Genomic DNA, 14,175 nt, shown 5'->3' with positions numbered 1-14,175 from the left:
CTGCCTCGCCACTTATGGGCATGTTAGGTGGCAGCGGCACAAATGACCATACATGAGTCTGAAGCTGGTGGAAGGAGCTGATCACAATGACCTGGCATCTGTTGCCAGGTTTTGCCATCAAGCAATCAAACCCCAGGTACAAGCCTCATCTCATTCCTGATCTGTAATCACGGTCCGTGACCCCAATCTTTGCCATAGCACCAACATTCACGACTGATCACGGGTCAGCTGATGAACGCTGTGCGCCACAGCTGGCTGACTGATGTCTGCATGGATCAGCAAAGTCATCTAGACTCATCACACCACGGCTATCAAATAACAGGCCTAGTCTGGCTCACTCGCTCTCCAGACGCACAGGGTTTGGACTGTTTCTACTCTGTGTTTGTGTGGGTGATTGAAAAGCTTTCTGGGACCAGTGTTGTAATGTAACAGAGTAATAATACTTCGTTACAGTTCTAAAGTATTTTTGGGGAGAATCTGTACTTTTCTTGAGTTTTTATATTTGTCACACTTGAGGCATAAGGTGAGGATCTAAATAAAGCACAATTTATTAACAAAAATAAGAAAAGAATCCAAATGAGGCAAAAACATGGCAGAGAAACCCTGGCAAAGCAACAAATACAACCGTTTAAATTAGGTAAAACAATGACCGGCAAACAAAGACTGAAACACAGAGGTACGTATTAATGCACAGGGTAACAAGATTAACAAGGGGAGGAGCTAATAAATTGCCATAGAAACTGATAAGGGAGAAAACCAGACAGTAAAGGGTACAGAGGGAAAACAGGTACTAAACACAGGAAACCAACAGAGAAACAGCAACAACTTAGGAGTCCTTAAACAAAAGACCGCGAAAACAAGACAGGACTGTAACAATATTTAAATAAGTTTTTAAATATGTGTACATTTCCCCCGAAGCATATTCATTACTTACTACAAAATAAAGTCAGAAGAACACAGACTGCAATAAAGCGGGTTTGAGAATAAGTGGTTTGGTGCTTTTTGGGGGGGGGGCTGATTTAGCCTAATAAAACATTTAGGGCCCTATTTTAACGATCTAAACACAAAGTGTAAATCGCACGGCGCAGGTGCACTCAGGGCGTGTCCAAATCCACTTTAGCTATTTTAACGATGGAAAAACGGTTGGCGCACCTGGGTGCATAGTCTAAACGAGTTGTCCCTATTCTCTTAATGAGTAATGGGTGTTTTTTGGGCGTAACCTGCAATAAACCAATCAGTCTCATCTTCCATTCCCTTTAAGAGCCAGTTGCGCTCATGCCATGACAGATTTGCTATTTACACGGCAGAATTTGGCAAGCGCAAAGACAGAACGCATCTCCAAGATGAAATGGAGCTGTTCGTGTGCGAGCAAATATATTCATTTATTTATTTAGCCTACAAAAAAATATTTTTTCCTTTAATTTTTAATATTTGGCATGTTTGTGTGCTGCTGTGCATCCCTGTGTTTAATAAGTAGCGTGTACACTCTTTAAATAACAAAAAAACAACAACATTGCGCCAGACTTTAGACCAGGTTTGAGTCTATTTTCAGGTCCTTAAAATAGCATTGCGCCAGCAATGGGCCTGAACACACCTCTTTTTTAGACCAGCACGCCCATGGGCGCAAAAATGAACGCAAATGCATTTGCTAATTAAACGATGTGGTACTGGACAGGAAAATGCAATGCACTGCGCCGGGTGTATTATAGGGCCCTTAGAATCATCAAAATTCAAAGCATTCTAAGTTGTAGGTGGCAAAAATGCATCTGTATGTCTTTTATATTTATATCATTTAATATAGTTCATTCATATTTATTTTTTTATTTTTTTAAGTTTAATAAAGTTAGCATTAAAGGGTTAGCTCACCGAAAAATGAAAATTATGTCATTAATGACTCACCCTCATGTCGTTCCAAACCAGTAAGACCTCCGTTCAACTTCGGAACACAGTTTAAGATATTTTAGAATATAGTCAGAGAGCTCTCAGTCCCTCCATTGAAGCTGTGTGTACGGTATACTGTCCATGTCCAGAATAAAAACATCATCAAAGTAGTCCATGTGACATCAGAGGGTCAGTTAGAATTTTTTGAAGCATCGAAAATACATTTTGGTCCAAAAATAGCAAAAACTATGACTTTATTCAGCATTGTCTTCTCTTCCGTGTCTGTTGTGAGCGAGTTCAAAACACTGCAGTTTAGTGATCAGGTTTGTGAACGAATCATTCAATGTAACCGGATCTTTTTGAACCAGTTCACCAAATCGAACTGAATCGTTTGAAACCGTTCCCGTCTACAATACGCATTAATCCACAAATGACTTGAGCTGTTAACTTTTTTAATGTGGCTGACACTCCCTCTGAGTTCAAACAAACCAATATCCCGGAGTAATTCATGTACTCAAATAGTACACGGACTGAACTGCTGTGAAGAGAGAACTGAAGATGAACACCAAGACAAGCCAGATAACGAATGAACGAACGAGCGACTCATTCTCGAGTCAAGAACCGTTTCTGTCAGACGCGTCCGATTCGAGAACCGAGGAGCTGATGATACTGCGCATGTGTGATTCAGCGTGAAGCAGACCGACACACAGAGCGTCTGAACTGAACTGATTCTTTTGGTGATTAATTCTGAACTGATTCTGTGCTAGTGTTATGAGCGCGGCTTGAATCAAGGGCAATCATCGCCAATGACGTCATTATGTAGAGCGCAAAAGAACCGGTGAACCGTTTTCTTCAAACGGTTTATTGAATCTAACTGTCCGGAAGAATCGGTTCGCGAAAAAGAACCGACCTTCCCATCACTACTGGTGATCCGAAAACCAATGCAACCGGTTCTTGACTCGAGAACGAGTCAATCTTTCGTTCGTGATCGGCTCGATGTTCATCTTCAGTTCTCTCTTCACAGCAGTTCAGTCCGTGTACTGTTTGAGTACATGAATTACGCCGTGATATTGGTTTGTTTGAACTCAGAGGGAGTGTCAGCCACATTAAACAAGTTAACAGCTCAAGTCATTTGTGGATTAATGCGTATTGGAGACACAAACTGTTTAAAACGATTCAGTTCGATTTGGTGAACTGGTTCACAAAGATCCGGTTAAATCGAATGATTCGTTCACGAACCGGATATGACAAACTGCTTTGTATTGAACTCTCTCTCACAACAGACCCGGAAGAGAAGACAATGCTGAATAAAGTCATAGTTTTTGCTATTTTTGAAACAAAATTTATTTTCGATGCTTCAAAATATTCTAACTGACCCTCTGATGTCACATGGACTACTTTGATGATGTTTTTCTTAACTTTCTGAATCGAAGGCGATTCATCTGTGATAATGAACGCGATATTGCGTAGCTTGTCAGTGATCTACGGCTCTGTCTATTAAAAGCTCCTCCATTTGAAAGCAGGTGATGGCGATTTACCGCTAATCAGGGAACCGGCTTTTCTGACAAAATGCATGTGACAATCACATGCGATATATCGCCCATCCCTAAGAAAAGCTAGTTCATGCATTCATGACCTCTAGACTGGACTATTGTAATGCACTTCTAGGTGGTTGTCCTGCATCTTCAATAAACAAGCTACAGGTAGTCCAAAATGCAGTGGCTAGAGTCCTTACCAGGTCAAGAAAATATGATCATATTAACCCAATTTTACATTCTCTGCATTGGCTACCTATTAAGTTCCATATAATTTACAAATTATTATTACTAAAAGGCCCTAAATGGTTTAGTTCCTGCGTACATAACTAGCCTTCTACCATGCTGCAACCCATCACGCTTCCTAAGGTCACAAAACGCTGGACTTTTGGAAGCTCCTAGGATAGCAAAGTCCGCAACGGAGGCTCCCAAACTCTGGAATAGCCTTCCTGATAATGTTCGGGGTTCAGACACACTCTTTCTGTTTAAATCTAGATTAAAAACACATCTCTTTCGCCAAGCATTCGAATAATGCATCTCATTTGTGGTCATTTATCGTCCCCCAGGTCAATTGGGAAACTTCTTGGAGGAGTTGGATGTGCTGCTATCAAACTTTCCTGAAGATGGTACCCCTTTGGTACTGCTTGGTGACTTCAACATCCACCCAGATAAACCCCATGCTGCTGACTTCAAAACTCTGCTCTCCTCATTTGATCTCAAGCTAGTGTCTACTACAGCGACTCACAAATCAGGCAACCAACTGGACCTCATCTACACGTGCTGTTGCTCTGTGGACAATTCTTCAGTTGCTCCACTGCACACCTCAGACCACTTCCTCATTACTGCTAACCTAGCACTTACTCCTGAAGTGCCTCACACTCCAACGCAGGTCACCTTTCGACGGAACCTACGCTCACTCTCTCCATCTCGCCTATCTTCTGTGGTTTCATCCTCGCTTCCTGCACTCTCTCAGTTCTCTGCTCTGGACACGAACAGCGCTACGGACACTCTTTGCTCCACTTTAACATCTTGCTTGGATAACTTTTGCCCACTGTTGTCTAGACCAGCACGCACTGCCCCATCTGCCCCCTGGCTGTCTGAGGTTCTCCGTGAACATCGCTCTAAACTCAGGGCTGCAGAGAGGAAATGGCAGAAATCAAGAAACTCTACAGACCTCAGTGTGTATCAGTCTCTCCTCTCTTCCTTCTCTGCAAATGTCTTCACGGCTAAAACATCCTACTACCACAACAAAATTAACAGCTGTTGTGACGCTGGGACACTCTTCAAGACTTTCTCTTCTCTTCTTAATCCGCCGCCACCACCTCCTCCATCGACTCTTACAGCGGACGACTTTGCAGTTTTCTTCACAAATAAGACAAGATCCATCAGCGACCAATTCTCCACACCGCAGACTGAGCACAACTTCACAATGACCGACACACACTCTTTCTCCTCCTTCTCCCCACTCTCAGAGATGGACGTCTCCAAACTTCTCCTGTCTAATCATCCTACTACTTGTCCACTTGATCCGATCCCCACTCACCTCCTTCAAGCGATCTCTTCTTCAGTCATACCTTCGCTTACTCACGTCATCAACTCCTCTCTTCACTCTGGAACATTTCCCTCAGCATTCAAGTAGGCTCGGGTAAGCCCACTGCTCAAGAAACCATCTCTGAATCCAGCGCTCCTTGAAAACTACAGACCGGTATCCCTTCTTCCATTCATTGCAAAAAGACACTCGAGCGAGCTGTGTTTAACCAGTTGTCTATGTTCTTTGTACAGAACAACCTCCTGGACAGCAACCAATCTGGCTTCAAAAGTGGCCACTCAACTGAGACTGCTCTGCTCTCGGTTACTGAAGCCCTGCGACTAGCAAGAGCAGCTTCAAAATCCTTGGTACTCATCTTACTGGACCTTTCTGCTGCTTTTGACACTGTTAATCACCAGATTCTCCTGTCCACCCTCAGAAAGATCGGCATCTCTGGAACAGCACTCCTGTGGGTTAAGTCCTACCTCTCTGACAGATCCTTCAGTGTGTCTTGGAGGGGTGATGTTTCAAAGTCACACCACATTGCTACTGGGGTTCCTCAAGGCTCAGTACTTGGGCCACTTCTCTTCTCAATCTACACGACATCATTAGGATCTGTCATTCAGAAGCATGGCTTTTTTATCACTGCTACGCTGATGACACCCAACTCTACCTCTCATTCCAACCAGATGACCCGACGGTAGCTGCTCGCATTTCAGCCTGTCTGAGTGACATCTCTAGCTGGATGAATGACCATCACCTTCAGCTTAACCTTACGAAGACAGAACTCCTGGTGATTCCAGCCAACCCATTGCTTCATCACAACTTCTCTATACAGCTGGGCTCATCAACCATTACTCCTTCGAGGACAGCTAGAAACCTAGGAGTTGTGATGGATCATCAGTTAAGCTTCACAGACCACATTGCTACAATTACCCGATCCTGCAGGTTTGCCTTATACAACATTAGGAAGATTAGACCCTTCCTGTCAGAGCAAGCAACTCAACTTCTTGTCCAAGCTCTTGTTCTCTCCAGACTGGACTATTGTAATGCTCTCCTGGTGGGCCTTCCTGCATGTACTGTCAAGCCTCTGCAATTGATCCAGAATGCAGCAGCGAGGGTTGTCTTCAATGAGCCAAAAAAAGCTCACGTTACTCCTCTCTTCATCAGGTTACACTGGCTACCAGTAGCTGCTCGCATCAAATTCAAGGTACTGATGCTAGCCTACAAGACGACCACTGGCACGGCACCAACTTACGTAAACTCATTGGTTAAATCTTATGTGCCCTCCAGAAGTTTGCGCTCTGCAAGTGATCGACGCCTTGTGGTACCATCCAAAGGAGTTCAAAATCACTCTCACGGACCTTTTCCTGGACTGTGCCCAACTGGTGGAATGACCTCCCAATCTCAATTCGTACAGCTGAGTCTTTACTCATTTTCAAGAAACAGCTAAAGACTCATCTTTTACCTATGTGTTCTATACTTGACTAACTGAGACTTGTCATGCCACTTGTATACTGTTGTTGTTCTCTTGTTGACCTGACTGCTTCTATTGTTCTCATTTGTAAGTAGCTTTGGATAAAAGCGTCTGCTAAATGATTAAATGTAAATGTAATGTAAATGTAAATCTCATTTGTGACTGAAGTTGTTTCTGATTAAATGCACATTTTTATTCTTTAGCTTGGGTTAAACTAATTAATTTTACTTGGTTGGAACTGCAGCTACGCTCATGATGTCTCTATTTGTTTCTCTGTTTGTATCTAGGATTTTCACAAGCTCCAGTCTGGATCCAGAACACCTGAGAAGAGATGATGCTGACCCTCAGAGGACCTCAGATGATGCCAACCCCGAAACAAGATACAGAACTAACATATATTGCTACAATTGTGATTGCATCATATAATAATTGCTGTTAATAGTGTTCATCTTCTGGTTGACTACGTCTTGTATTAATGTTTCAGAACATTTCAATCATATGCACATAAACCGATAGTCACCACTGATAAGATACTACTAAATATTGTAGAAACTTAATTTTCTGTAAATTTGCTTTGCAATGATTTGCATTGTAAAAAGTGCTATACAAAAAAACTTGAATTGAACTGAATTAATAAGAGATGTTGGGTTACAAATTGAAGTATGTTGAAAATGGTTTCAAATGTGTCTGAATGGTGGGCCTTTACAAACTGTCCAACCTTTTTTGGCTAATTTTATCCAAATCGTAATGAAGCTATTTTTTTTCCTAGAACACAAGACTTGAAGCTGATATAGCAGTTTTTAAACTTATAAGCACCTATGTCTTTTAAGCTAATGGATTTGGCTAGATGCTAAATAGATGTTAAAAAGCTTGCAAAGGAATTAAAATGCAATTTTATGATGTGCTATTCTTAGTATTAGAATGAATATTGGGACAAAATTTTTCAATTTTTCCAGGTCCTCTTCACTGGGGAATTAAGAAAAGTGGCAACGGGATGTGTAAGAATTTAATAATTCTGGTTTAAGAGCCATTCAACTAGAAGGCATTGGCGACACGGCTGAGGACAGGCTGCACTTCAATAGCCGCAAGAGACAGCAGGATTTAATCTCCATGAATAAATATGTAGGCAAGCAATGGCTGGATATGCATCAACACTCTCAACATCTAATATTTTATTCTGATCTTTCTCTCGATCTGTATTTTGGATGTGTGATTGACACTGGGCCATTTTTGTTTTGTTTACTAGCTCCTAAAGTAAATTCTGCTGCTAGTACAGTTCTGTCCAGTTAAAGTCCCAAATTAATTTCCTCAAAATATTGAGGTTAAATATGAAAGAGTTTGGCATTGTTTCCAGTTTTGTGCAACCTCCCAGGCTTGATTGAGGCCTTGAATAAAGACTTCGAAATCAAGCGCTGTCCCTAATGCTCCCTCTTCCTGCCCGATGAATTATTCCTGCAGGAAACGAATCCATCAATAAGCCTTCAAAGAAAAAAGATGCGTTGAACCAGGACTCTGATCAATATTTATGGAGCGTACATGAATAAAACTGAGCTTCTTCAAAGGCAGCTAAGAGAAACCTGCAGAAAGACAGAAAGACCCTTTTTCTCTTCCTCGCTGTGGATGCTAAAATCTGGTGAATTTGGTGTAGCCTGAGCTACAACAGAGCGAGACACCCTGGGTGGACTGGGAAGGGTGCCTGTAATGGCTAAAAATAAAGACTGAGAAGAAAGGAGATGGAAAACAGCAGCCTGTTAGTCCCTAATCAGTCTCCCAACCTTAGGAACAAGTACATAGATGGCTTGTTGCTAACAGGCCTGTTCCCTAACGCTCCAGCACCACAGGAGTGAAGATTTATGTACGACATGTATTATGATGTAGTGATTGTTGATGGAAAGCATGCGAGTGAGTCACAATAAGCCCTGTTTGTTGGCTCTGCTTGATACATTACACCCCATAAAATCAAAAGTGAAGCTTTGTAGCTTTTTTAGTACAAGTCTGTTAGCTTTGAAGTCTATTTTATAGTCTATTCTATACGGTAGTGCAAGTGCACTCCAAAATGAATTCAGGCATTAAGCATATGTGCATACTTAAAATTTACAGTCTTTCTCTTCTAGAATATTAAAATAATCATCATCTTCTTCTATTCGGGCCATACAAAAAATTCTTCAATGAGATTCTCTCTAGAATAAAAATGCCCTCTTAATTTTTATTCCGTGACTAGAAATAGCAAATAATGGGCTTTTCAAAGTGAAACACTATTTACTGAATAATATGCAGCATTCACTGCAAACTGAATTCTATTTGATTTTTTAATAGCAGGTGAAACAGTAGGCGTTAATTTATTATATTTTCAAACAGAAGTACGCCACAATTATTATCATGAAAATAAAAAAGCTTATTTTGCCGTTTTACCTTAAAGGCAGGGTAGGCGATTTGGTTCCAAAAAATATTTTTGTTACGCTTGTTGAAAGTCTCTTCACATCCTGATAACAATCACTAAGTTAAGTGCTCTAAATGTATTTACATGGTCTTTGAAAGGTGTAGGAGCATAAAATGTTCATCCATTCACATGGAAGGTATTTGCAAACCTCCGTGTGCACTGTTCGCTCATATGTGTCATCAGTGCGTTCCAAGGCATTATTATTGTAATATTCTGCGCTTTTTTCTGTAATGTTTTCTCACCGGTAAATGAGACATGAGGTAATCTGACAGCACTGCATTCAATCCTCCATCGAACAGTTCTCATGGTGTCGCCGGTCAGCCTCTGCTGTGCCGGAGCGCGGTCATGTGCTAAAGCTAGCTTGCTATTGCTATCCTGTCTGAAATCCCCTACCTTACAATCAATTTTGAGTACTAAATTTGTAACTTCTGGCAGTCTAATAAACTGACTAGTCAAAACAAAATTTGACTCATTCATGGTAAAAACAGAAAAACAAGTCAAACACGTTGCATTTGCCAGGCAGTGGTGAAAAAAAGGAAAAGAATAAGCCCTTCAAGATGTTCCACCACATTTCCCTGTTTCAAAACTAAAGACATCAAGAGTAGACAGAAAATAGTATTTCACAGCATCTTCAACAAGCAATTAAAAAGAAAATCCTGCTACAAGTAAACCAGCAGCCATATTATGTGTGTATCAGTACATACACTATGCATGAATGAACTCCATTAATATACTTAAGGAGTGAGTCATGCTTTCAACATATTTGTGGTAGGATTCAAAAGATTACTGTAACACTTGCTCCAAGTTGGACTGCATTTTTTATCAACTGTTCAATGGTCATTTCATTTTTTTTACAGTGTTCAATGGCTCTTTAGATGTAACAATATAAAGTCAAAATACTGAGATGTAAAAACAAAATCATGCAAAAGCGAACACCAAAAATTGCAGCACCCAGCATAAACAGCAGGGCCAGCTTCAAACAGGTCAACAAAAAACAAGCTTCAAGGAGGACAACTTTATTTTCATATCCTCTCAGCACTATCGTTCTAATAAGAGTCATATCTGTGCAGAACTGAAGCGTTAGTTGCAGGATCTGATCAGGCTTTGCTCATGCACATATGTGGAATTTTTTTCAGAATTATTTGCCAATTTTGAGTGAAAATCTGGCACGGACAAACTAGACTTTCAGAGAGCAAAGATTTGATGGACACTGAACTGGACGGGAGTGGTGCTTTTTAAACATATGTGTGTGTGTGTGTGTGTGTGTGTGTGTGTGTGTGTGTGTGTGTATACTAATATATACTAACTAATATTAAGAATATAAACTATACAAAATATACAGTCTACACCACTTTTCTGCAACAATCTCATCCTGCATTTTTAAAGTTTGCATTCTTTTAATTTAACTAAGAGATCACATTGTGATGTATGGTCCTTATATTGATCATACATTTTCACACAACAAGAATTTATAGATCAGACTTCACCAAACTTTAAAGCTGTGAATTGCGTGACTTCTTGTTTTCAGTCTCCTGCATTTGCATGCATATAAATGGAAGTGTGAGCACCATTTTATGTAGAAGGAAATTAACCCTATAAAGCCTACTGTGCCGTTTTTGATACATAAATCTCTAAGGACTCTAAATGATGACCATGAACAAAACCTTGCTGCACAAACTGTGGTTCATAATCATGCCTTCTGTCGTCTGATTGATAGTTTATATTGTTAGTAATATTTCAAAATGAACTTTTACTGAACTTATAGGTTGATTTGATAATCCATTCACAATTTTATGGAAAAATGTGAGTTTCAAATATGATCAGGCTTTAGATAAACGTTTATTTGTTCATCTCTCAATCATCATTGTATTGCATTGCATTATATGTTTTGCCCCTACAATAAAAACTACAGAGCTTTGATCATAAAACAAAGCATTTAAATATAATTTTACCTGGACATGCATTCCTAGAAAGATCTAAAGAGACAACTGATACTTTTAATGTAATTAGTCTGCTGTACTGCTATAAAAGATCTCAGTGATTTCCATAAGCGATCAAAATTTCATCATACTTTTTGATTAAATCTTTCTGAATAAAACGGAAATTATTTTTCTTTCATGGGTATAAGCTCTATATTCTCCTTTATCATACCATAAATGCCCGATTTATCAAATATAATATCCAACAAACAGTATCTAATTGGCTAAAATATTCAATAGAGATGTAAGGAGCCAGAGATTCGTAGAATTTTATGAATGGCAGGCGTTCCATTTCTGTGGAAATCCGTGGTGCGTCTGCAGGTACAGACAGCATGATCAGAGTAATACTCCACATGACTAAACAAGACTGAGAGTTTCCATGATGTACTTCTTGCTGGGTGTTTAACAGAAGTGGAATCAAATGAACGTTGAATGACGTGTGTGTGGGGGGGGGGGGGGTCACTTGATTTGGCAGCTGAAAGGGAAATCACAAGCTCTGTTTCAAAACCTAGTCAGCTGTCTTGATGCCTACATAATCAGCATCTGAAATGGAACTTCCTTTTTTGGGACAACCTTTGTATCAGCAGTGTGCCTATGATGCCTACTTAGGCAGCTAACTACTGTAGGTCCACAGGTTCCATAGGTCCATTGATTTTTTTAACGATAAACCTTTACAGACAAACTTGTTGTGAGCTAGGAGATTGTTAATCAATGGTATATGGTTTTGCTGAGGCTATCAATTTGCTGAGGCTAAACAATTGTTTTTAACAGCGGAGCTTGTGGTGAAAAACTACATTACCCATGATGCTGTACAAAACAATCTAACCAATCAGAGAGCTGGGACGAGCAAATAACACGAAAACTGCATCCACTGATTCTTTTTGCCTACAAAATACATAAGTTTTTGTATGCATATAGTTTGCAGTAAACTCAAAATATACAGTTTCTTTATATAATCTAAGACATAATATACTTTAAATTAATAGTTTTATATTCTACCATTGTTTTTAATTAAATTATTTAATTTGCAAATGTTTGTGGGATTGTAGTTCTTTTGCCTTACTAAAGCAGTTAAGTGCATGGTCTTGTATCTTCATCTCTTTGTTCATTTGTTCATTTAATTTATTACTTCAAATAAAAGTTTGCCAGGTTGTGATTCACCTCGTAGCTGGTTGGTTTTGTTCATTGCTTATATTTCTTTAACAAAGGCTTTTTAAATATCCCTATGAGAAAACTGAATGGGAGAAAAAAATACTTCCGGATCCAAAGGCGCTGAAAAAGTGGGTGGGCACTAATGCACTCTATGGTTCTAGTCTGTGTGCGTCACAAGGAACAAATGAGGGAATCGGATGAGGGAAATGAGGGAAGCCTGGAGCTCTGCATAATGCCACTTTATGTTACTTCAAAATGACCCCAGGAAAGAGACAGAGGAAGTTTTTCTAAGAATTACTGTCAAGCCACATTTAAGGTACCAGGCTGATTTATGCATCTGTGTGAGACTCTGTGTGAGAATCATGGTCTCTGATTCACCTCTCAGACATGATGAGTTATGAGTCTTCTGAGGTTGTTATGTACGCCTATAAGGGAACAACAGTGTAAGAGCTCCATTACATGCCAAAGAGACACAGCCCTGTAATATCCAAAAACATTTGAAAGCAAAGTTTCAGGTTTTTTCTTATTTTGTCAGTATTTTTTTATGCATAACATTCATTACACAGCATTAAAGTGCATAAATACCAGAGCCATATTGCCTCTCTCTCAAAAAAAAGGTATTTCTATTGCATACTAAAAACTGACAAACTGTCACAAAAAAACGTATATTTCTAAATACATACTGTGTGTACCTTCTGTACAGAAACTTTTAAACAGACAAGGTTACCAAAGTCCTGACTTTGCAGCAAATAAAAATGAAATATTCTTGACATGAAAGCAAAACGTTTATTTTTTTATTTTTTTTTTTTATAAGTGCACATCTCCGTTATTTAAAGCTTCTTTAATGGAAGAACGCTGCAGTCGCGCGGAGGGTAACTGAACATTTACGCAGCATTGATTAATTAGCAATGGGCCCTTTAAGAGCGTGAACGCGCATAGTATCTTTTCCATTGCGACCATCTGCAACTACTTCAATTGCTTTTTCCTTGCAGAAATGCAGCACATTTACTGTCTCGAACCACTCCCGGCCATCATAAAATAACTTCGTATGATAGGTAGAAATGGCTTACGCTTGTAATGTGCCGTCGTGATGGGGATAGAGCCGCAGAGGGAAGTGTCTCTCCTCCAGACGAGGCTGTCAAGAGCGTCTAGACTAACTGTCTCACTCTCACGGCCAAAACTCAGCAGAGTACAAACTCCCGTTGTGTTCCAGTCAGTCCAGCCCTCTGTCTCGCTCTGTGAGTGAGTTACAACACACTGCAGCGACACCTGCAGGACAGGAGTACAAACGAGCGCTCAGATAGATAGATAGATAGATAGATAGATAGATAGATAGATAGATAGATAGATAGATAGATAGATAGATAGATAGATAGATAGATAGATAGATAGATATAGCACAACATAGATAGATAGATAGATAGATAGATAGATAGATAGATAGATAGATAGATAGATAGATAGATAGATAGATAGATAGATAGATAGATAGAGCACAACATAGATAGATAGATAGATAGATAGATAGATAGATAGATAGATAGATAGATAGATAGATAGATAGATAGATAGATAGATAGATATAGCACAACATAGATAGATAGATAGATAGATAGATAGATAGATAGATAGATAGATAGATAGATAGATAGATAGATAGATAGATAGATAGATAGATAGAGAACAACATAGATAGATAGATAGATAGATAGATAGATAGATAGATAGATAGATAGATAGATAGATAGATAGATAGATAGATAGATAGATAGATAGATAGATAGATGGATGGATGGATGGATGGATGGATGGATGGATAGATGGATAGATAGATAGATAGATAGATAGATAGATAGATAGATAGATAGATAGATAGATAGATAGATAGATAGACAGACCGACAGACAGATAGTGGGACAGCAGCAGGAAGGGGTGGGGCTAGTGCAGAAAGAGGTGCTAATGTGAGAGGAGGGCTTGTGTCATTGCACCCTCTTAAAAGACTCATTTACCAAAAAGAGCTTGAACCCTCTGGCAAGGATTTAACAAGTGTGTTTGCCATTACTGTGTGGTTCTGTTTGAGAGAATCCATGCCAGCCCAACTCAGATATGAGCACAGGGTTGGCAGGTGTGCAATTAGGCCACAATTCTGTATGTTCTCCTGATTAACACGCTCTCAGCAGCCT

At 39.7% G+C, this 14,175-nt stretch overlaps 1 protein-coding gene across 3 annotated transcripts in view; it reads right to left on the bottom strand.

Annotated features, from left to right (window-relative positions):
• The window catches only part of ldlrad4a (low density lipoprotein receptor class A domain containing 4a), a 78,479-nt gene extending 65,270 nt beyond the window's left edge, over window positions 1-13,209 (bottom strand). The window contains exons 1-2 of one of the 3 annotated variants that reach the window (XM_059509999.1): window positions 13,063-13,150; window positions 12,371-12,417 (exon numbers count right to left, since the gene is read on the bottom strand). The gene's annotated coding sequence lies outside the window, so the exon portion shown is untranslated. Of the gene's footprint in view, window positions 1-12,290; window positions 12,418-13,062 lie in introns of those variants that run through there. The other 2 variants (XM_059509996.1, XM_059509998.1) reach the window with 2 other exon arrangements.
• Between the last annotated feature and the right edge of the window lie 966 nt (window positions 13,210-14,175).

The sequence above is a fragment of the Carassius carassius genome, chromosome 25, assembly GCF_963082965.1.
Source record: "Carassius carassius chromosome 25, fCarCar2.1, whole genome shotgun sequence".
Taxonomy (NCBI): Eukaryota; Metazoa; Chordata; class Actinopteri; order Cypriniformes; family Cyprinidae; genus Carassius; species Carassius carassius.
Note: the sequence above shows the minus strand (reverse complement) of the source record. Positions and strands in the feature narration are given on the sequence as shown.